General features: G+C 44.1%; 2 pseudogenes; one reads left to right on the top strand and one right to left on the bottom strand.

The window, feature by feature from the left end:
* The window catches only part of LOC142834238 (BUD13 homolog pseudogene), a 65,510-nt pseudogene extending 49,559 nt beyond the window's left edge, over positions 1-15,951 (bottom strand).
* The window catches only part of LOC142833303 (cyanocobalamin reductase / alkylcobalamin dealkylase-like), a 101,245-nt pseudogene extending 81,685 nt beyond the window's left edge, over positions 1-19,560 (top strand).
* Positions 19,561-21,459: the final 1,899 nt, after the last annotated feature.

Here is a 21,459-nt window from a genome sequence, read left to right as displayed (position 1 = left end):
TATACTATACACATAGCATATAGCCATTAGTTAACTTAAGTCATACGATTATTGATTAGACAAACATTAAACATTCCATTCTTGTTACAACAATTGCCTATTTTTTATAGTGTTTATAGTGAATGTCTAGAAGCAAGAGTCAGAAAGACACTGTGATGCTTAATTTTAATTGCCAAACTCAAAAGGGTCATAAAATGCACAGAGCACCAGGGGAGCACACTTTTGGGTGTGTGTAAATATTCCAGAGGGGATTAACTGGTGGGTAGGAACACTGACTGGCCCTGAATATAGGCGGTACTGACATGTGAACGAGCAGCCTCGCGTTTCTGCCACCGTGGAACCACTGGGCACCACGCCTTCCTGTGATGGTGGACAGTGTTCCCTTGAGCACAAGCCAAAATAGCCCTTCTTCCTTCAAGAGGCTTTAGTCAGGCACTTAATGAGAGCGTCTGGATAGGAAATAATACAGGGATGGGGAAGTGGGAGCACTGCCATAATAAACTTGACCACACGCCTTCTGGACTGGTGTGTGTGAGGGATGCTGAGGAGCCTGGAGCTATAGGGTGAGAGAAGCCCTAGCCCTCTCTCTCTCACTCTCTCTCACAGAGATCCACCTGTCTCTGCCTCCCACATGCTGGAATTGAAGGCATGAACCACTGCCCGGTGCTCTCTTTCTTCTTCTTTCTTTCTCTCCCTTTTTCTTTCATTCTCTTAATCTCTCTCGTTCTATCTCTTCTCTCTCTCTTGTTTCTCTCTCTCTTTTTCCCCTCTTTTACTCTCCCACACTCTCTCCTTTCCTTGTTTTTCTTTCTTGTTCTCTATTTTTCTCTTTTGCTCTCCCATGCTCTCTCTCTCACCTTCTTTCTCTCCCTCCCTCTCTTTTCCTCTCTCTCGTACTCTTTATTTCTTTTGGTATTTTTTTTTTTAGAGAGAGCCCTTGCTGTCCTGGAACTCACTCTGTAGACTAAGCTGACCTCGAACTCAGAGCTCCACCTCCTCTGCCTTCCAAGAGTTGGGATTCAAGGTGTGCGCCATCATTGCCCAGCCCCAGCCTGGGCTTCTTAATGAGACACCTTCCCTTCAAAAAAGGAAGGAAAGTCCTGTGAGCAATGATACGTTATTTTTTGAAAATAAAAATAAAAAATTGTCAGTTTATTATGCTATGCTTGTAAGAAGACTACTACCAACCAAGCCAGTTGGAATTTGAAATCCCTTATCTCTCCCCATGTAGTTGAGAGTGTAAAATCAGACCTGTTGAGCTACAACAAGGAATTTTGAGAGAGATGTAGCAGCACACACTGTAATCCCAGCATCTGTGAGGTAGAGGCTGGAAAATAGATTTCAAGGTCATATTGGCCACACAGCAGGGTTAAGGTCTCAACAAATCGAAACAAGAAATTAATTTACTTTTTTATTTTATTTTTTTTAATTATACTTTCTGCGATTGAGTGTAGCATCTAGGATCTGTCACCCCCAGGAACTCTCTGGCTGTTGGATAGTTCAATAATGGCACAGTGGGTAAGGTTATTTCCTGCCAAGTCTGATGATCTGATTTCATCCTTAGGAGCCACATGGTGAAAGGAGGGAACTGACTGATCCCTGTGCTGTAGCACATGCCCGTAAATAAGTTAATAAATATATGGCTATAAAAATGAGGACGGACTTTTGGTCACACTGCATGTGTACTTTGCTACTATCCAGGCTGGCATCATCTCTTGTGCACTCAATAAACTTTTGGTTCTAAAATAAGGTTGTTGTCAACCCCTTACAGTATTTGAAATAAGTTTTAAATGGCAGATTGCTCAAGTTAGATAACTCAGCAGGCAGTTACATCCAGAGCACGTTTGATGCCAGTCCAGTAGTACAGGAGATGTCTTAAAATGGGTAGCAAAGGAAATATACACAGTATTCCTTATATTACTTAACATAGTAATAAGCCTTATGTTCTGACTTCCTTGCTCATGTTCTCCCTCCTTCTGCTCTTCATCTGGCCCTTGGGAGCTCCCTTGTGGGTCTCTGTCTCTATCTCTGTACATCGCTAGATGAAGGTTCTTTATCAATGACTTCTCAACAAGCCCCCCCGCCCCCCATTTCAGCCATATTCAGAGAGTCTGGTTTGGTCACATGCTCATTCAGTCCCGGTCCAGCTGGATTTGGTGAGCTCCCATTAGAACAGGCACACTGTCTCAGTGAGTGGACCAAACCCTCTTGGTCCAGATTTCCTTGCTCATCTTCTCCCTCCTTCTGCTCTTCAATTGGACCTTGGGAGCTCAGTCTGTTGCTCTGATGAGGGACTTTTGTTGGACTAGAAGTCCAAACATCAGGGAGGACTTGCTCCAGACACCATTCACAAAGCCTCAATTGATGCAAAAGTAAGAGAATTTTATTCTGTCACGGCAGGGCCCTTAAGGTTCAGGATATGAAGGACATCTGATAGCTGTTACAGCCCATCTTTTAAAGCAAAAAGCCACAGACAAAAGGGGGGAACCTACAGGTTGTTTTCCTACTTATTGGATTGGCTTATTCAAAGGGTTATTAGCAGTGATTGGTCTGTTCCAGGGCCGGAGAATGGCTGTGTGATTGGGTAAGATAAGAGAGCATCTGTGGTCTTCCTGACCTTGTTTCAGTGACTAAAGAAATATATCAGGAACTGAGGCGACATCTGGGAATTGCCTCAATTCCCGGAATGGAATTATGTTTGAAGATTATTCACAAGGACACAGGAGGATGAGCAGTCCAGAATGTGTGTGGGGGGGGGGGGTGTCTGTCCCGTTTCCAAGAGAGAGTGAGTGTAAGGTTTTAGAAAAATGTCTTAGGGTTGAGGGGGCTTAGAAATGCATTTAGAGGGCTGGAGAGATGGCTCAGAGGTTAAGAGCTCTTCCAAAGGTCCTGAGTTCAATTCCCAGCAACCACATGGTGGCTCACAACCATCTGTAATGGGGTCTGGTACCCTCTTCTGGCCTTCAGGCATACACACAGACAGAATATTGTATACATAATAAATAAATAAATATTTTTAAAAAAAGAAAAAAGAAATGCAATTAGAGTCTTTCACTTTCTCTCTATCTCCACCATCGCCGCAGTTCCTTACTCTTTGAGGCAGAATCCCTTATTGATCTGGAACTTGACATGTGGGTGTGGCTGCGGCTCTCACAATCTGCTTCTCCGGGGCTGGTTTTATAAGCATGGTCTGTCTGGCCTGACTTCTTTTTTAATAGAGGCTCCATGAACCTAATTGATTTCCTCACAAGAGCACTTTGTGGCTGAGCCATCTCCATAGCTCCCACTATTCATACATATTAGGTTTAAGAGCTGCCTCAGGGCTGGAGGTGTAGCTCTTGGTAGAGTGCTTGCCTGGTGTCTGCTTTGCTTCTCCTTTCTGTGTTATCTTGTGATTGAAAGCAACTTGGGGTAAGAGAAGTTAAAACAGCCCAAGACCATCGGCTGCCTAGGAATGGTACAGTGTACAGTGGACTGGGCCCCTCTAAATCAATGAGCCTCCCCACATTAAAAAAAAATCCCACAAAATCCCCAGAGGCCAACGTTTTTTTTGTTTTTAGTTTTGTTGAGACAGGGATTCTCCATAGCTTTGGAGCCTGTCCTGGAGCTAGCCCTTGTAGACCAGGCTGGCCTGGAACTCACAGAGATCCGCCTGCCTCTGCCTCCCAAGAGCTGGGATTAAAGGTGTGTGCCACCACCGCCCAACAAGTCCCATCTGATTAAGGCAATTCCACAGTTGGGGTTTCCTATCCCAGGTGACTATAGTTTACTGTCAAGTTGACAGAAATTATTACTGTGTATAAATGAATGCACCTATGGCACTCAGAGGCCAGTTTCATGGATTTTGCTCTCTCTCCTTTACATGGGTCCGAGATATCAAACTCAGGTTGGTATGCTGGTGTGGCACACAGTGCCTTTACCCCCATCTCACTGTTTTGTCCTTATCTTGAGCACCTATTCAGAAAAACTCTAAGGAACAAGGCATGGCTCCCTTGAGCTGTGACCTTGGTTTACTTGGCCTTTGGATTTTCCATTGATAGCCAGGAAACACAGTTTTAAGAACATAGCAGGCAGGGCCAGGCAGTGGTGGCCCACACCTTTGATCCCAGCTCTCAGGAGGCAGAGGCAGGTGGATCTCTGTGAGTTCGAGGTCAGCCTGGTCTACAATAGCTAGTTCTAGGACAGGTTCAAAACCTAAAGAGAAACCCTCTCTCGAAAAACCAAATAAATAAATTAATAATGATATGGGAGTCTTCTGTTTTGTGTTGATTTCATTGGTTAAATAAAGAAACTGCCTTGGCCCTTTAATAGGACAGAAAATTAGGTAGGCGGAGTAGACAGAACGAAGGCTGGGAGAAAAAAGTCGAGTCAGGCAGTCGCCATGATTCTCTCACTCCAGACAGATCCAGGTTGAGATCTTTCCTGGTAAGCCAGCTTGTGGTGCTACACACAATATTAGAAATGGGTTAGATCAATATGTAAGAGCTAGCCAATAAGAGGTTAAAACTAATGGGCCAAGCAGTGTTTAAAAGAATACAGTTTCCGTGTAATTATTTCAGGGCATAAGCTAGCTGTGCGGGAGCCAGGCTGGCCAGAACGCAGTCCTGCAGCTCCTCTCAACAGAGTGGCGCACAATGTGATTAACTAATGCCACATAAAACCTGGGAGGGCTTGAAAAGGAGAGAGAGAGAATTTAAGACAACTTTTTGCTGTTTGTGGTTTGCATGCCGCAAAGAAATTGTCCTGACTCAGCAGCAGGAAAAAACTGGCTGTTTTAAAATGCCGGCTTTCTGGGCTGTGCTACCATTGCGATCTCTGTCTGGCCCCTGCGGTAGACAGAGCTTTTGAATGGAGCATTTGGAGTAAAATGCTATGGCTTGCTTGATTGCAATGTGGACTGCTGCTTCCCTGGAACTGTGTGGCTCAGGGGCACCAAATGGCTCTGAGGCAGGAGCGGCTCAACGCCACCATGCTGACTGTGCTGGTATCAGGCAGGAACTACCGTAATTACCATAATAACAGTGCAGTAAAGGTTTAGACTGGGCAGGACACAGGCGGTACCGTATTACTTGTACATGGTGCAACTTAAGTTTTTAAGAACTGCTTAACATTTTAAGAAATGCTCCTGGATAGTAAAAAAACATTACAGATTCACAATAAAACAGACTCAGACATAACAGACCTCAATGGATCACAGTGTTGGATGAATGTACATAGGCCTGAGAGAGAGAGAAAAAATATAGAGAATAAAGTTAATGCCTTTTAAAAAAAAAAGGGTAAAGTCTTTAAAGAGACGGAATAAAGTAAAGTGATAGAGTAAAAATAAGCCACGTAAAAATGGAAAATTCACAGAGTCTGGATTTTTGTATTATTGTGTTTTCTTTAAAATTTTTGACTGTGAAGGAGCTAAGTACAGAGAGACATTTCATTATATGGGCTGCCAAGCTAAACCAGAATGGATATCATAAGGGTATTATGACTTCAGAATTTGGGTCTAAGGATATGATGCTTTGGAGAGGGTCTTCTTTTGTTTTCACAGAAGATGAGACCCTGTGGATTGTTTCTATCCCAATATGGTATGATAGACCTCGCCCTCCTGAAAGGTTGCTGTGAACACCCTCAAAAAATTACTTCACTCAACTGCCAATTGAGATGACCCTGGCACACAGATTACACCATAAAAGATCTAATTAACAACGCCCCCATTCAGCAGGAAGCAGTTTGGAGAGAAAAAAACTGTGCCCATGTTCCCAAAATATTGTTTATAAATGTTCTTTTACATTTAAAGGGGAAAATGATATAGGTATGAATAATTTGCATTGGTATGGATTTTAAGGTCAGTTTTGTTATATGTATACGCATATTTATAATCTCGATTAAGGTATTGTGATTGTGTGGTTCACTTAAAATGTAATGTATAATAGGAAATATAGGTTGCTAATGGATAATCATCAATAATAGTCAAGTTTGTAGTCATGTTAGTTAGATTTTCTAAATATATAGAGGTATATTTCAGTTGGATAGGCATTCTTCATATCTTTCAAAGACTACAGAATATGGCATTTAATGTTTTAATAACTTAGGCTTTTCATGACAATGAAACACTCTGCTCCTGGCAGTACCAATCTACTTCAAGAGGAAGATGAGCATCGAAGAGGCTCCTTATGGAGTTTGATAGCCATTTGGGCAAGCAACTGCTCTTGCCTGGACTGTTGCATAAACTGGACACAGAGAACCCACAGAGTGAGGACTACTGAACTTGCCTAAAAGTGAGATGGTCTTTCGGGGCTCCTGATTCATGAAAGAGTCTATGAGACATTCTTCAGGACACAGCAGAAAGTGACTGAACTGCCTTTGAAATTTCCTGCTTCATGGAAATGTCCGCTGGAAACTATGGGCCTGTAGGCTGAAGATGGATGCCCCAATGGTACAGAGGAACTTTGGGTGACTGTACAGGCAGCAAGATGTCTCTGTCATTTCTAGAGTTTTGGAATTCTTGTTTGCTCAGGTAATATTATATCCTTCTGGAGTCTTTGATGGAGTTGAAGAATGGATAGGTAGTTATAGTTTTCCATTATTATGATAAATATAAAATAGATATAAATATTGTAACTAATTCTTGCTTGATAACTGTTTTGTTATACGTAATATTTCTATGTTAAAGTTAAAGCTTTCCTTTTTGTTTAAACAAAAAAGGGGAAATGATATGGGAGTCTTCTGTTTTGTGTTGATTTCATTGGTTAAATAAAGAAACTGCCTTTGCCCTTTAATAGGACAGAAAATTAGGTAGGCGGAGTAGACAGAACAGAAGGCTGGGAGAAAGAAGCCGAGTCAGGCAGTTACCATGATTCTCCCACTCCAGACAGACGCAGGTTAAGATCTTTCCTGGTAAGCCAGCTTGTGGTGCTACACACAATAGTAGAAATGGGTTAGATCAATATGTAAGAGCTAGCCAATAAGAGGTTAAAACTAATGGGCCAAGCAGTGTTTAAAAGAATACAGTTTCCTTGTAATTATTTTGGGTAAAGCTAGCCAGGTGGCGGGAAGCAGCCTGCCGCACCTTCAATACTACATAATAATGAATAAATCAATACATACATAAATAAATAAATAATTTTAAAATGAATTAAATTACTGTGTTCTGTATGCCCTTATGAAGGCCAAAGGATAATTGCTAGAGTCAGGTCTTTCTTTCTGCCATGTGGGTCCCAGGGGATGAACTGAGGTTGTCAGGCTTGGCTGCAAACACCTTTCCTCACTGAGTCACCTCACCAACTTCCTGCTCTATTTCATTTTGTTTTTAAGACAAGGTCTCTCTACACTTCTAGCTGGCTTAGAACTCCCTGTGTAGGCTGGCCTTGAACTCATTGAGACAGTACCTGCCTCTGCTCCTTGAATAGGGGAATTAAAGGAGCCTGCAACCAAGCCTGACCTGATCTATATAATTTATTTGGTTTGGGGAGAGGATTTTTCTTAATAAATCTGCCTGTCCTAAAACTATGTAGACCAGGTTCACTTCAAACTCACAAAAAAACTCCAGCCTCTGCCTCCTGAGGCCTGGGTGTACGCAACCACTGCCCACATTGCCTTCTTCATTCTTTGTTTTTCTTTTTTTTTTCCTTCAGCCAACAGCTGTTGAGATACCATGCCTTCTTTATTCTTAAAACTTTGTGTTCCCTGGCTGTCTCTGGAAAATCTAGGGGCAGAGAAATACAAGGTCAGGGCTCAAGGGAGCCCTCTGTTGTTCTTTAGGAGTTTCCATGAGTAGGTGGTGAAGACGAGGACAGGACAGTGAGGTGGGGGAAAAGGCACTGTGTGCCACACCAGCATACCAACCTGAGTTTGACCCCTGGGACCCATGTAAAGGAGAGAGAGCCAAACCCATGAAACTGTCCTACGAGCCCCATGGGTACATTCATATATACACAGGAATAATTTCTTAAAAATGAGGGAAAGGCCGGTGGAGTTGTAATACACTCCTTTAATTCCAGCACTCAAGAGGGAGGCAAACGCAGGTGGATCTCTGTGAGTTCAAGGAGAGCCTGGTCTACAAGAGCTAGTTCCAGGATAGGAACCACTACATTCCCCATTACATCACTCATTGCAGTTGGGGGGCAGAAACAGGTCCTCAGTGAGAAGCACCTGTGCATGGGCACATACAAACCAGGCCTGCGCGTCCTTTCCAGGATGTCCAGGGCCTGGTTTTATGCACATCACAGTCTCGCTAATGGTTGGTTTTTCATTTTACTTCCTCTTAGAACTTGAGAACACCCTTTCTAGCCTGGAACCCAGCAGCTCTCAGTCCCATTCCCACAGCCTTGGGCGAGAGGATCTGTTCCTTCAGTGCCCCAATGTTTTGCGGAGTGACCTGTAAGGACTTGTAAGAAGGACGAGCTAAATGAAGCGTCCACCCGAGGCAGTCTTCTCATCCCCTCTGCTATGTGCCCTCTTTCCCGAGGCATCTCCCTGTCCAGCCATTCCTGCTCCTCAGCTAATTTAAAATAAAGTGGCTTGGCTCTCCCTGGTGTGTTTTCTACGTGTCTTCACCCCCATGAGATCGAATCTGCTGGACATTTCCTTCTCACCTCACTGCTTCCTGTGACCTCCACCTCTGATTTCTGACATTTATAGATACACGTTTGACTCCAAGTTCAGGTGAACTTGGAAAGCAATGATTTCCCCGTTGTGGTGAGTAGAATGGGTTCAGTAGTTGGTCTGAGGCAGTATTGATGAGATCGCAGAGGAGCCTGTGGTACCCTGGTGTGCACTAGATCTAGGCGGTCACACTGTCAGACTGCTTATTGTAGTGGTATTTCATTTTTATTTTAGTATATCAAGCTTGCCTAAAGATCAGAGAGTAAAAGAACCACCCTGGTCAGCCTCACAGACCAGGCAGTGGCACCACACACCTTTAATCCAAGTAGCCACACTAGTTGGTCATAGAAACTGGGCGGGGGTGTTGCACACCTTTAATCCCAGCCCTAGAGAGGAATATAAGACAGGAGGAGACAGCTCTCAGCCAGTCTCATTCTGAAGATTCGTGGAGGCAGAATCGCCCTGTTTGGACTCTGGTAGAGGTAAGTGGTAGTGTCTGGCTGCTTTGCTTTTCTGGTCGTCTTGTTAAACCCCAATTTCTGTATCTGTGTTTTTCTTTATTGTGCTACGGTTTATTGAGACTTACTCCAGATTCTCTACACCTCCTCACCCTTAGCAGCCCAGCCTGTATGGTTGCAACAGGCTTCTCAGTTTCTCTGAAATTGAGTATCTTCTTCTTCTTCTTCTTCTTCTTCTTCTTCTTCTTCTTCTTCTTCTTCTTCTTCTTCTTCTTCTTCTTTTCTTCTTCATTTTTCGAGACAGGGTTTTTCCGTAAATTTTTTTTAATTCTTTTATTTATTTATTATGTATACAATATTCTGTCTGTGTGTATGTCTGCAGGCCAGAAGAGGGCACCAGACCTCATTACAGATAGATGGTTGTGAGCTACCATGTGGTTGCCAGGAATTGAACTCAGGACCTTTGAAAGAGCAGGCAATGCTCTTAACCACTGAGCCATCTCTCCAGTCCTCTCAGTAGCTTTTGGTTCCTGTCCTGCCACTAGCTCTTGTAGAGCAGGCTGTCCTCGAACTCACAGAGATCCGCCTGCCTCTGCCTCCTGAGTGCTGGGATTAAGGCGTGTGCCACCACATCCTAGCCTGAAATAGAGTATCTTCAAAAGCAAACAGACACAACCTGAAACCTTTCTTTTTATCTTTGTTTTATTTTCATTTTTTGTTTTATTAAGACAGTATTTCTCTGTGTGACAGCCCTAGCTACCTAGAACTCCCTTTGTAGACCAGGCTGGCATCAAATTCACAGAGATCTGTCTGCCTCTGACTCCTAAGTACTGTAATGAGATCTGGTGCCCTCTTCTGGCCTGCATGTCTAGCTGCAGGCAGAACACTGCGTACATAATAAATAAAATTTTAAAAATAAAATTAAAAATTAATGGTTAGGCCTATCTGTTCTTTACTCCCAGAACTCTGAGATGAGTGCAAGATTAAAGCCAACCTAGGCTGCAAGGCAAGACTGCATTTGTGTGTAGGCCAGAAGCATGCCTTAGTCTTGTTGAGGCTGGAATTTAGAGGCAGTTGGGAACCATGTGCTGTGGATTGAGACAATGCCCCTGAACCTGATGCTTATTTGAGGTTTGCTAACCAGCAATCTATCTGTCTTCCCTGCATTTAGATAACAAACACACACCTTTGGTCCTGGCATTTGTAGGTGGTTGTTGGGGAGTGGACTCAGACCCACATGCTTGCACTGTGTTCTGCTCACAGTATGTTCTACACTTGGTCACAAATGAGTTTACTAACCCTGTAGCCACCACGGGTACTGAACAAGAGCCAAATAGTAAGATCATCAAATCAGCTGTTCAGGAAACCTTAGCCATGCTGGAGTTCTGGGCAGTGCAGAGTGGAGTTCTCTCCGCACAGCCGATGCTTTCTTTTGCCTTCACTTCTCTGGTGCTGGGATTACAGGTGTATCCCACACCGTTTATGTGGCAGCAGGCTTAGAACAGAGGGGCTTTGTCCACACCATGCAAACTGTTCGTTTCTGTCAACTTGACAGTAAACTATTGTCACCTGGGAGAGGAAACCACAACTGAGGAACTTCCTAGATGCGACTGGCCTGTGGGGATTTTGTGGGATTGGGTTTTTTTTTTGGTGGGGGGAGGAGAGGCTAATCGACTTAGAAGGGTCCAGTCCACTGTAGGGCAGCAGCTGGTCCTAGGCAGACAAGTAACTCTCCAGGAACTCACTCAGCCTTGGAGAACAGCAGAGCTGCCACCATGGCAGTGGCAAGGGGATTGGCACCCGTATAAACTTTTAAAAGTTCACTATAGTGCCATGCAAATAATACAAGACCCTGTCTCATAGCAGACAATGAGGACTACTGAGAACTCAAGAACAATGGCAATGGGTTTTTGATCCTACTGCACGTACTGGCTTTGTGGGAGCCTAGGCAGTTTGGATGCTCACCTACTATACCTGCATGAAGGTTGGTGGTCCTTTGACTTGCCACAGGGCAGGGAACCCTGATTGCTCTTTGGGATGATGAGGGAGGGGGACTTGACCGGAAGAGGGTGAGCGAAAGGGGAGGCGGTGGCGGGGAGGAGGCAGAAACCTTTAATAATAGTTAATAATGAAAAAAAAGAATAAATTGCATTTTAAAATCATTATTTATGATGAGATTCTCAGGTGCCAGGTTTCTTTGGTATCTGACAAATACTTTTTCTGAGTATTGTATTTTTTTACACTCTAAAATTTTGTTTTGTTTTTCATTTTTGGGACAGGGTATATCTATGTAGACCAAGATGCCCTCCAAGTCACAGAGATACCCCTGTCTTTGCCTCCTAAACATTGGGATCAAAAGTATTCACCCCTCAAGCTCTGGATTAAAACTTTTTAGAAAATAAAAGTTTTCAATCCTTTTTCTTAAGTCTATTGCTAACATAAGATTTATTTGGCATGTGTGGGCCAAGAAAACACAAGGCTGTCCAGCGAATAAACAGCAAACCAATACGCAAGCCAAGCCCACAGATTCTCAGACTATTCTGCTGTTCCACTCCAGATTTCGGTCCAAAGAATATTTCTATCCCACACTAACATCACAAAAGCACTACAGGAACTTTTAAAAGAGTTTAACTTACACAGGTCATAGGTCTAAAGTAGAAAAGAATGTATAGGAAACATATTAATTTTGAGATTCTCTTATATGCTAAAGTAGCATTAGTCACCAGGCAGCTAACATGAATGGGAGAACGTACAGTCCAATCCATGTAAGGACTCCATTAATACATTTTAGAAATTCTGAAAAAGGAAAAGACTCAAGCTTGGATTCTGTTCTCATGACCAGCCACTAAATAACTACATTTTAATTATTACTATATATGTATGAATGACATGTATGTATGTGTGTGAGGTGTACAGGGGTGTACATGTCCATGTATGAAGTTGTATGTGCACATGTCTGTGCACGTGAGTGTAGGCATGAATTCCCCTGGAGCCAGAGTTACAGGCAGTTGTGTGCTGCAATCCCAGGCTGTTACGAATCAAGGTCGGGTCCTCTGTAGGAGCAGTAAGTGTTCTAACTACTGACTCTTCTTTCAGTTCCTCCGTCTCTTTTTACTGTTGTTGTGGTTTGGTTCTTGGGTTTTTTGTTTGTTTCAAGAAATAGATTCTCTGTGTAGCCCTGGCTGTCCTGGTACTTGCTCCACACACAAGGCTGGCCTTGAACTCAGAAACCTGTCTCTGCCTCCCAAATGCTGGGATTAAAGGCTTGCGCCACCACACCTGGCTTTCTGACAAATTTTTACTATCTATAAAAGGCAGTAAAGGCATGAATAAGCACCCAACCCTACCTAACACGAAGATCGGTGATAGACTCAGCTGAGGGAATAATGGCACCTGCTGACAACCTGAATCCCATTTTTTTTTTTTTTGGTTTCTCCAGACAGGGTTTCTCTGTTTGTCAGTCCTATCTGTCCTGGAACTAGATTTGTAGAACAGTCTGGCCTCAAACTCACAAAGATTCGACAGTCTCTGCCTGCAGTTGCTGGTATTAAAGGCCTAGGCCACCACCACTGGGGCAAATCACACCTCTTTTTTTTTTTTTTTACATGGTGGAGGGGGGTGAAAGAGAAAGTGAGAAAAAGAAAGAAGAAAGAGAGCACCGGGCAGTGGTGCATGCCTTCAATTCCAGCATGTGGGAGGCAGAGACAGGTGGATCTCTGTGAGAAAGAGAGTGAGAGAGAGAGGGCTAGGGCTTCTCTCACCCTTTAGCTCCAGGCTCCTCAGCATCCCTCACACACACCAGTCCAGAAGGCGTGTGGTCAAGTTTATTACGGCAGTGCTCCCTCTTTCTCATCCCTGTATTACTTCCTTTCCAGACGCTCTCATTAAGTGCCTGACTAAAGCCTCTTGAAGGAAGAAGGGCTATTTTGGCTTGAGGCTCGAGGAGACACTGTCCACCATCACAGGAAGCTTGGTGCCCAGTGGTTCCACCGTGGCGGGAATACGAGGATGCTCGTTCACATGTCAGTACCGCCTATATTCAGGGCCAGTCAGTGTTCCTACCCACCAGTTAATCTGCTCTAGAAGATTTACAGACACCCAAAAGTGTGCTCACCTGGTGCTCTGGGCATTTTATGACCCATTTGAGTTTGGCAATTAAAATTAAGCATCACAGTGTCTTTCTGACTCTTTCTTCTATTCACTATAAACACTATAAAAAATAGGCAATTGTTGTAACAAGAATGGAATGTTTAATTTTTGTCTAATCAATAATCGTATGACTTAAGTTAACTAATGGCTATATGCTATGTGTATAGTATAATATAGCCACCGTTTTTTTTTTCCTACTTTACAGTGGAGTACTGGAGATATAACAAGGTTAAATATATTTTGGTACATATAACTACAATTTAGGGAGTAAGGATTTGAACTCGAATTCTTTGAAGACCGTAAGGCTTATTAATATGTTAAGTAATATAAGGAATACTGTGTATATTTCCTTTGTTACCCCTTTTAAGACATGTTCTCCTGTACTACTGGACTGGCATCAAACATGCCCTGGAACCGGCCTTGAAATTCTGACCCTCCTGCCTCTCCCTCCTAAGAGTTTAGATTACTAGCCTGCATACAAAACACACCTGGCTCTTTTTTACTTTATTAATTTTGAACACAGATCTCACATGGCCCATGCCTGCCCAAATGAGGGAGGCCTTGTTTTGTTTGTCTGTTTGTGACACGCTTGCTATTAGCTCAGGCTAACCTTGAATACATGGCCCACATTTTCTTAGCCTCTTTAGTGCTGGGATTATGAATAGTGCCCCTATAACTGGCTAATTGTGTATACTGGCTAGTCGTATATCAACCTGATACACAAACCACAGTTATCTGAAAGGAGGGAAGCTTAACTGAGAAGAAACCCCCATAAGATCCAGCTGTAAGGCATTTTCTTAACTAGTTATTGATGGGGGTGTGTCCAGCCCATTGTGGGTGGCTCCATCCTTGGGCTGGTGGTCCTGGGTTTTATAAGAAAGGAGGTTGGGTAAGCCATAAGGAGCAAACCAGTATGCAGTACTCCTCCATGGCCTCTTCCTCAGCTTCTACCTCCAGGTGCCTGACCTGCTCGAGTTCCTTCCCGTCCTAGCTTCTTTTCTTGATGAACAAAGCAATGTGGAAACATAAGCTGAAAACCCATTCTGCCCCAACTTGGTTTTTGCTTCTGGCATTTCGCTGAAAGCAATGGAAACCCTAAGACATTTTCTTACTGAAAACAAACCAAAAACTTTTCTCCTCCCTCTTGAAAAATGTTTGAGCTGGGTGTGGTGAAACACAGATATTATTTCAGCACTCCAGAGGCTGGGGCAGGAGAATATGAAGTCTGAGATCAGCCTGGGTCTCTTTCTTTCTTTCTTTCTTTCTTTCTTTCTTTCTTTCTTTCTCTCTCTTCTCTTTTTCTCCCTCTCACTCTCTCCTCTCTCTCTCTCTCTTCCCTGTTTCTCTCTTCTCTTTGTCTCTCTTTCTCTTCCACTTCCCTTCCTCTTTGTGAGGATTCAGAGAGGACTGTGCTGAGAATTGAGGAGAGGCCATTCCCATTCTATTCTGGCAAAGAATCTGGTTCTTGCTTTTGACCATATCCTGAAAGCTGATGTGAGAGTGAATTTAAAAATCAGTGGGCTAACGGTCAGCGGTGGGAGCACACGCCTTTAATCCCAGCACTGTGGAAGCAGAGGCAGGTGATATCGATGAGTTTGAAGCCAGCAGGTCTATAATTTCAATTCCAGGACAGCCAAGGCTGTGCAGGGAAACTCAGGGCCCCTAAGGACTATCTTTGCAGAGGATCTGTGTGTATCCTTTGTGGCTGAACATGAGAAAAGAGCTTCCCAGTCAGCCATTTTCCAGCATGCTACCCCAATGGCTGTGTTCTCAGATACTCTCATATGGAATTGAAATTATAGACCAGGCTGGCCTCGAACTCACAGAGATACACCTGCCTCTGCCTCCTCAGCGCTGGGATTAAAGGCATGCGCTACCACACACATCTTAGACATAAATTTTTTTTATTACTTATTTTTTTACAAAAAATAAATATGTGTTTATTTTTTCAAGGCATTAATAAATGTATTAAAACACTACTAACTTTGATGTCTTTCCGCAGAGTTGCAGTAATTGCTCTATGTATCCCATAGTCTACCCAGGAGTCATCGGTATCAACACTGACCACTGCTTCTGGGATACACATGTAGGGTACCGGTGAGAGGTTCATGGGATTGCTTCAGACGTTTGAGAGGGGGCTCTCCTGAGAGGAGATGGATCTGGGGTGTCATGACGGGCTCTCCCGAGAGGAGATGGATTTGGGGTGTCATGACGGGCTCTCCCGAGAGGAGACGGATCTGGGGTGTCATGACAGGCCCTCCTGGGAGGAGACTGATCTGGGGTGTCATGACGGGCCCTCCTGGGAGGAGATGGGTCTGGAGTGTCATGACAGGGCCTCCTAGGAGGAGACGGATTTGGGGTGTCATGACGGGCCCTTCTAGAAGAAGTTAGATCTGGTTCATCATGATGGAAATGTCCATCTCCACTGTGGTCTCCCAGGAGCTTCCATTTGGCACTGGAGTAGAAGGCCTCCATCTGCTTTACCTCTTCTGGACGCTCATCCACAAACTCAGCCACCACAGGCAAATCTCCATCCTCGTCCTCCTCCTTTTCTGGCTTAGCAGTAGAGATAACTGCCCAGCCCACATCATCATCAACAATCCGCAATCCATTGCCAGTGGTGCCTCCCGGCTTTGGTCCTCTTTTGTACCTCTTCCGAAGGGAGTCTGAACCTCCTTCCTGGCAGGCATCTGCCCCAGACAAGTAACTTCAGATATTCAGCTCTGGAGAGCGGTAGAGCTGCCACCATGACAGCAACGAGGGAGAGGCTGACCTACAAATTTTTAAAAGTTCAATACAGTGCAATGCAAATAATACAAGACACTGTCTCAAAAAGAATAAATTTAATTTTAAAATAAAATCATTATTTATGATGAGACTCTCATGTCTCAGGTTTCTTTGGTATTTGACAAATACTTTTTCTGAGTATTGTATTTTCTTACACTCTTAAATTTTGTTTTGCTTTTTATACTTTGAGTCAGGGCCTGGTCCATGAAGACCAGGATGCCCTCCAACTCACAGAGATACCCCTGTCTTGACCTCCTAAATATTGTGATTAAAGATGTTCACCCCTCAAGCCGTGGCTTAAAACTTTTCTAAATGAAAATTTTCAGTCTTTTTCTTAAGTCTGTTGCTAACATAAGAGTTATTTGGCATGTGTAAGCCAAGAAAACACAAAGCTGCCGGGCGGTGGTGGCGCACGCCTTTAATCCCAGCACTCGGGAGGCAGAGGCAGGTGGATCTCTGGGAGTTCGAGGCCAGCCTGGTCTACAAGAGCTAGTTCTAGGACAGCACCAAAGCTACAGAGAAACCCTGTCTCGAAAAAAAAAAAGAAAGAAAAGAAAAGAAAACACAAAGCCGTCCGGCAAATAAACAGCAAACCAATATGCAAGCCAAGCCTGCAGATTCGCAGACTTTCTGCTGTTCCACTCCAAAGAATATTTCTATCCTACACTAACGTCGCAAAAACACTATAATTACACAAGTCATGGGTTTAATGTAGAAAAGAATGTATAGGAAACATATTTACTTTATCTAAGAAAAAAGAAAGGCTGGAGATGGTGGCACACACCTTTAATCCCAGCACTCAGGAGGCAAAGGCAGGCGGATCTCTGTGAATTTGATGCCTGCCTGGGCAACAAAGTGAGTTCTAGGATAGCTAGGACTTACACAGAGAAATAATGTCTCAAAAACCAAAGAATAAAAACAAAAGGAAAAAAAATTTGGGTTGTGTCTGTTTTCGAAGATGACTCAATTTCAGAGAAACTGAGAAGCCTGCTGCAACCGTACAGGCTGGGCTGCTAAGGATTAGGAGGTGTAGAGAATCTGGAGTAAGTCTCAATAAGCTGTAGCACAATTAACAAAAACACAGACACAGATATTGGGGTTCAACCTGAAGACCAGAAAAGCAAAGCAGCCAGACACTACCACTTAGCTCTCTTTCAGTCCGAGTATGGTGGCAATCCTGCCTCCAGCAATCCTCAGAATGAGACTGGCTGAGAGCTGTCTATTCCTGTCTTATATCCCTCTCTAGGGCTGGGATTAAAGGCATGTAATACTTTCTCCCAGTTTCTATGGCAAACTAGTCTGGCTACTTGGATTAAAGGTGTGTGATGCCACTATCTGGTCAGTGAGGCTAACAGGGTGATTGTTTTACACTCTGATCTTTAAGCAAGCTTTATTTACTAAAATAAAAATGAAATATCATTACACTAAGCAGTCTGACAATGTGACTGCCTAGATCTAGTGCCCACCAGGGTACCACAGGCTCCTCTGCGATCTCATCAATACTGCCTCAGACCAACTACTGAACCCATTTACTCACCACAACAGGGGAAATCATTGCTTTCCAAGTTCACTTGAACTTGGAGTCAAACGTGTATCTATAAATGTCAGAAATCAGAGGCAGAGTTCACAGGAAGCAGTGAGGTGAGAAGGAAATGTCCAGCAGATTCGATCTCATGTGGGTGAAGACACGTAGAAAACACACCAGGGAGAGCCAAGCCACTTTATTTTAAATTAGCTGAGGAGCAGGAACGGCTGGACAGAGAGATGCCTCGGGAAAGAGGGCACATAGCAGAGGGGATGAGAAGACTGCCTCGGGTGGATGCTTCATCTAGCTCTTCCTTCTTACAGGTCTTACAGGTCACTCCGCAAGACCTTGGGGCCCTGAAGGAACAGATCCTCTCGCCCAAGGCTGTGGGCATGGGACTGAGAGCTGCTGGGTTCCAGGCTAGAAAGGGTGTTCCGAAGTTCTGAGAGGAAGTAAAATGACAAACCAACCGTTAGCGAGACTGTGATGTGCAAAAAACCAGGCCCTGGACCATCCTTCGAAGGACGCACAGGCATGGCTTGTATGTTTCCATTCACAGGTGACTTCTCACTGAGGACCTGTTTCTGTCCCCAACTGCAATGAGTGATGTAATGGGGAATATATTGGAACCTGTCCTGGAACTAGCTCTTGTAGACCAGGCTGGCCTTGAACTCACAGAGATCCGCTTGCCTCTGCCTCCGTCCTGAAGGCTGTAATTAAAGGAGTGTGTTACCACTGCCCAGGCCTTTCCCTCATTTTTAAGAAATTATTACTGTCTTTATGTCAATGTACCTATGGGGGGCCGGGCGGTGGTGGCACATGCCTTTAATCCCAGCAGGAGGCAGAGGCAGGCGGATCTCTGTGAGTTCGAGGCCAGCCTGGTCTACAAGAGGTGGTTCCAGGACAGGCACCAAAGCTACAGAGGAACCCTGTCTCGAAAAAACAAAAAAAAAAAAAAAAGTACCTATGGGGCTCAGACGGTAATTTCATGGTTTTGGCTCTCTCATCTTTACATGGGTGCCAGCGGTCAAACTCAGGTTGGTAGCTGGTGTGGCCCACAGTGCCTTTACCCCCACCTCACTGTTCTGTCCTTCTCTTCACCACCTACTCAGAAAGATTCTAAGAAATAAGGAAGGGCACCCTTGAGCCCTGACTTGTATTACTCTGCCCCTGATTTTCCATCGACAGCCAGGAAACACAAAGTTTTAAGAACAACGCAGGCAAGCTGGGCATTGGTTGCATAAGGCCACCACTCGGGAAGCAAAGGCTGGAGTTTTTTTGTGAGTTTGAGGTCAACCTGGTCTACACATTTCCAGAATAGGCAGATTTATTTTCAAAAAAATCCTCTTCAGAAAATAAACAAATTAAATAGATCAGGCCAGGCTCAGATGCAGGCGCCTTTAATTCCCCTATTCAGGGAGCAGAGGCAGTTACTGTCTCAATGAGTTCAAGGCCAGCCTACACAGTGAGTACTAAGATTAAGACCATTTGTTGCTCTTGCAGAAGAGTAGAATTCATCACCCACAAGGTTGGCTGCTCACCCTCTGCTGGCCTCTGTAGGTACAGCTTGCTTGCACATAAAAATAAATTGAAGGGAAAAAAAAGCTTACAATAATGATAGCTGGACTTAGTGTCAAAATGGCCTCTGTAACTCTGCCTTTCTTTTCCCTTCTCTTCAGTATATAGCAGGTGTGTGCATACACCCCCAATTTGGGCTGGTTTGCTATCCGAGGAGTAATGTTGCTGCCAGGGATTGAAGTGCCAAATTTGCCACCCAGAAAGTCCCGATTGTGTGCCTACAAGAGCTGGCCGCATCACTCTGCTTGAAGGCTTCAATTTCCATTGGCACGACTGGACCTACCAGGATGCCGTGACTCCTGCAGAACGGTACTCAGAAGAGCAGTCTACTCCACCCCACCTGCACGACGTTTGGCCCTATTTGGCTTAGTCCAGCCCTCAGAACACCCTAGCACTACATCTGAGAATTCTAGCAGAGCAAGAAGCTGGCTTGGCCCCATGTCTCTCCACCTCTCTCCAGGCCCTTGAGAACCTTTCCCCTGTGAGCTCCCACTTTGGTAGATTTATTTGGGGTAGAATTTGGGTTTTGAAAAAGCACTTTTTTAAAGTTTTTCAAAACAAGGTTTTTCTGTATGGCTATGGCTGTCCTAGAACTCACTCTGTAGACCAGGCTAGCCTCCAGCTCAAGGATCTGCCTGCCTCTGTCTCCCGAGTGTTGGGATTAAAGATGTGTAAAAGAAACACATTTATTTTAAATATTTCCCGAAGCTCGTCAAAGAGAGTCAAGACTGCCAGGCGATGGTGGCGCACGCCTTTAATCCCAGCACTCGGGAGGCAGAGGCAGGCGGATCTCTGTGAGTTCGAGACCAGCCTGGTCTACAGAGCTAGTTCCAGGACAGGCTCCAAAGCCACAGCGAAACCCTGTCTCAAAAAAACCAAAAAAAAAAAAAAAAAAGAATCAAGACTCAATTTACATTGGTCAAGACAAACACATTCAAGACAGACTCAAAATCAGCAGCTGCCTTCAAATATTGGACTCATGCCTGTTACATTTTTCTGTAATACTGCAAGATACTATTTAGAGGTGTGGTTTCAATCTTCCTAATGTAATTCCTCATGTTTTAACCCCCAACAGTAAAATCACTTTCATTGTTATTGAAATAACTGATTTTGTCGTTTTGAATCATAATGTAAATGTTTTCCCAACGGTCGTAGGCTACCCCTGTGAAGTCTCCTCCAACCACCTAAATGGGTCTTCCCCCACAGGCAGAGAATTGTTGATTTAGAGCATCCTAGCGGTATGCACCCTTTAAATGGTACCCACCACATAGGGCTAAGCCAAGTAATTATTTAAATAAACTACTTTGAAACTAACCTATAGTAGTGATGTTATTACTAAAGGCTTAAAGAATCTTACCATCAAGCCTGCCATCTCTCCTCATGGAAGGAGAGAACTGACTCCTGGAAGCTGTACTCTGACCCAATATACACTGATGTACCCCTCTCACCATGCACATGTGATTTAAGAAAAATGAAATGGTCAAGGGCTGGAGAGTTGGCTCAATGGTAAGAGCACTGGTAAGACCTCTTCCAGAGGTCCTGAGTTCAAATCCCAGCAACCATATGGTGACTCACAACCCTCTGTAATATCTGGTGCCCTGGGGCTGGAGAGATGGCTCAGTGGTTAAGAGCATTGCCTGCTCTTCCAAAGGTCCTGAGTTCAATTCCTAGCAACCACATGGTGGCTCACAACCATCTGGAATGAGGTCTGGTGCCCTCTTCTGGCCTGCAGACATACACACAGACAGAATATTGTATACATAATAAATTAATAAATATAAAAAAAAATATCTGGTGCCCTCATCTGGCCTGCATGTCTATCTGCAGGCAGAACACTGCATACATAATAAATAAAATAAATAAAATCCTAAAAATAAAAGTAAGAAAAAAAAGTCAGGCCTATCAGTTCTTTACTCCCAGAACTCTGAGATGAGTGCAAGATTAAAGCCAACCTAGGCTGCAAGGCAAGACTGCATTTGTGTGTAGGCCAGAAGCATGTCAGAGTCTTCTTGAGGCTGGAATTTTGAGGCAGTTGGGAGCCATATGCTGTGTGGAGACAATCCCCATGAACTTGATGTTTATTTGAGGTTTGCTCACCAGCAATCTACCTGTCTCCCCTGCATTTAGGTAACAAACACACAGCTTTGGTCCTGGCATTTTTGTGGTTGTTTTATGTGCTTGCACTGTGTTCTGCTCACAGTATGTCCTACACTTGGTCACAAATGTGTTTAACCCTGTAGCCACCAAGGTTACTCAACAAGAGCCAAATAGTAAGATCATCAAATCAGTTGTTCAGGAAATCTTAGCCATGCTGAAGTTCTGGGCAGTGCAGAGTGGAGTTCTCTCCGCACAGCCAATTTAGAACAG

Source organism: Microtus pennsylvanicus, chromosome 13 (genome assembly GCF_037038515.1).
Source record: "Microtus pennsylvanicus isolate mMicPen1 chromosome 13, mMicPen1.hap1, whole genome shotgun sequence".
In the NCBI taxonomy this organism is placed as follows: Eukaryota; Metazoa; Chordata; class Mammalia; order Rodentia; family Cricetidae; genus Microtus; species Microtus pennsylvanicus.
This window is presented reverse-complemented; position numbering and strand designations above follow the sequence as displayed.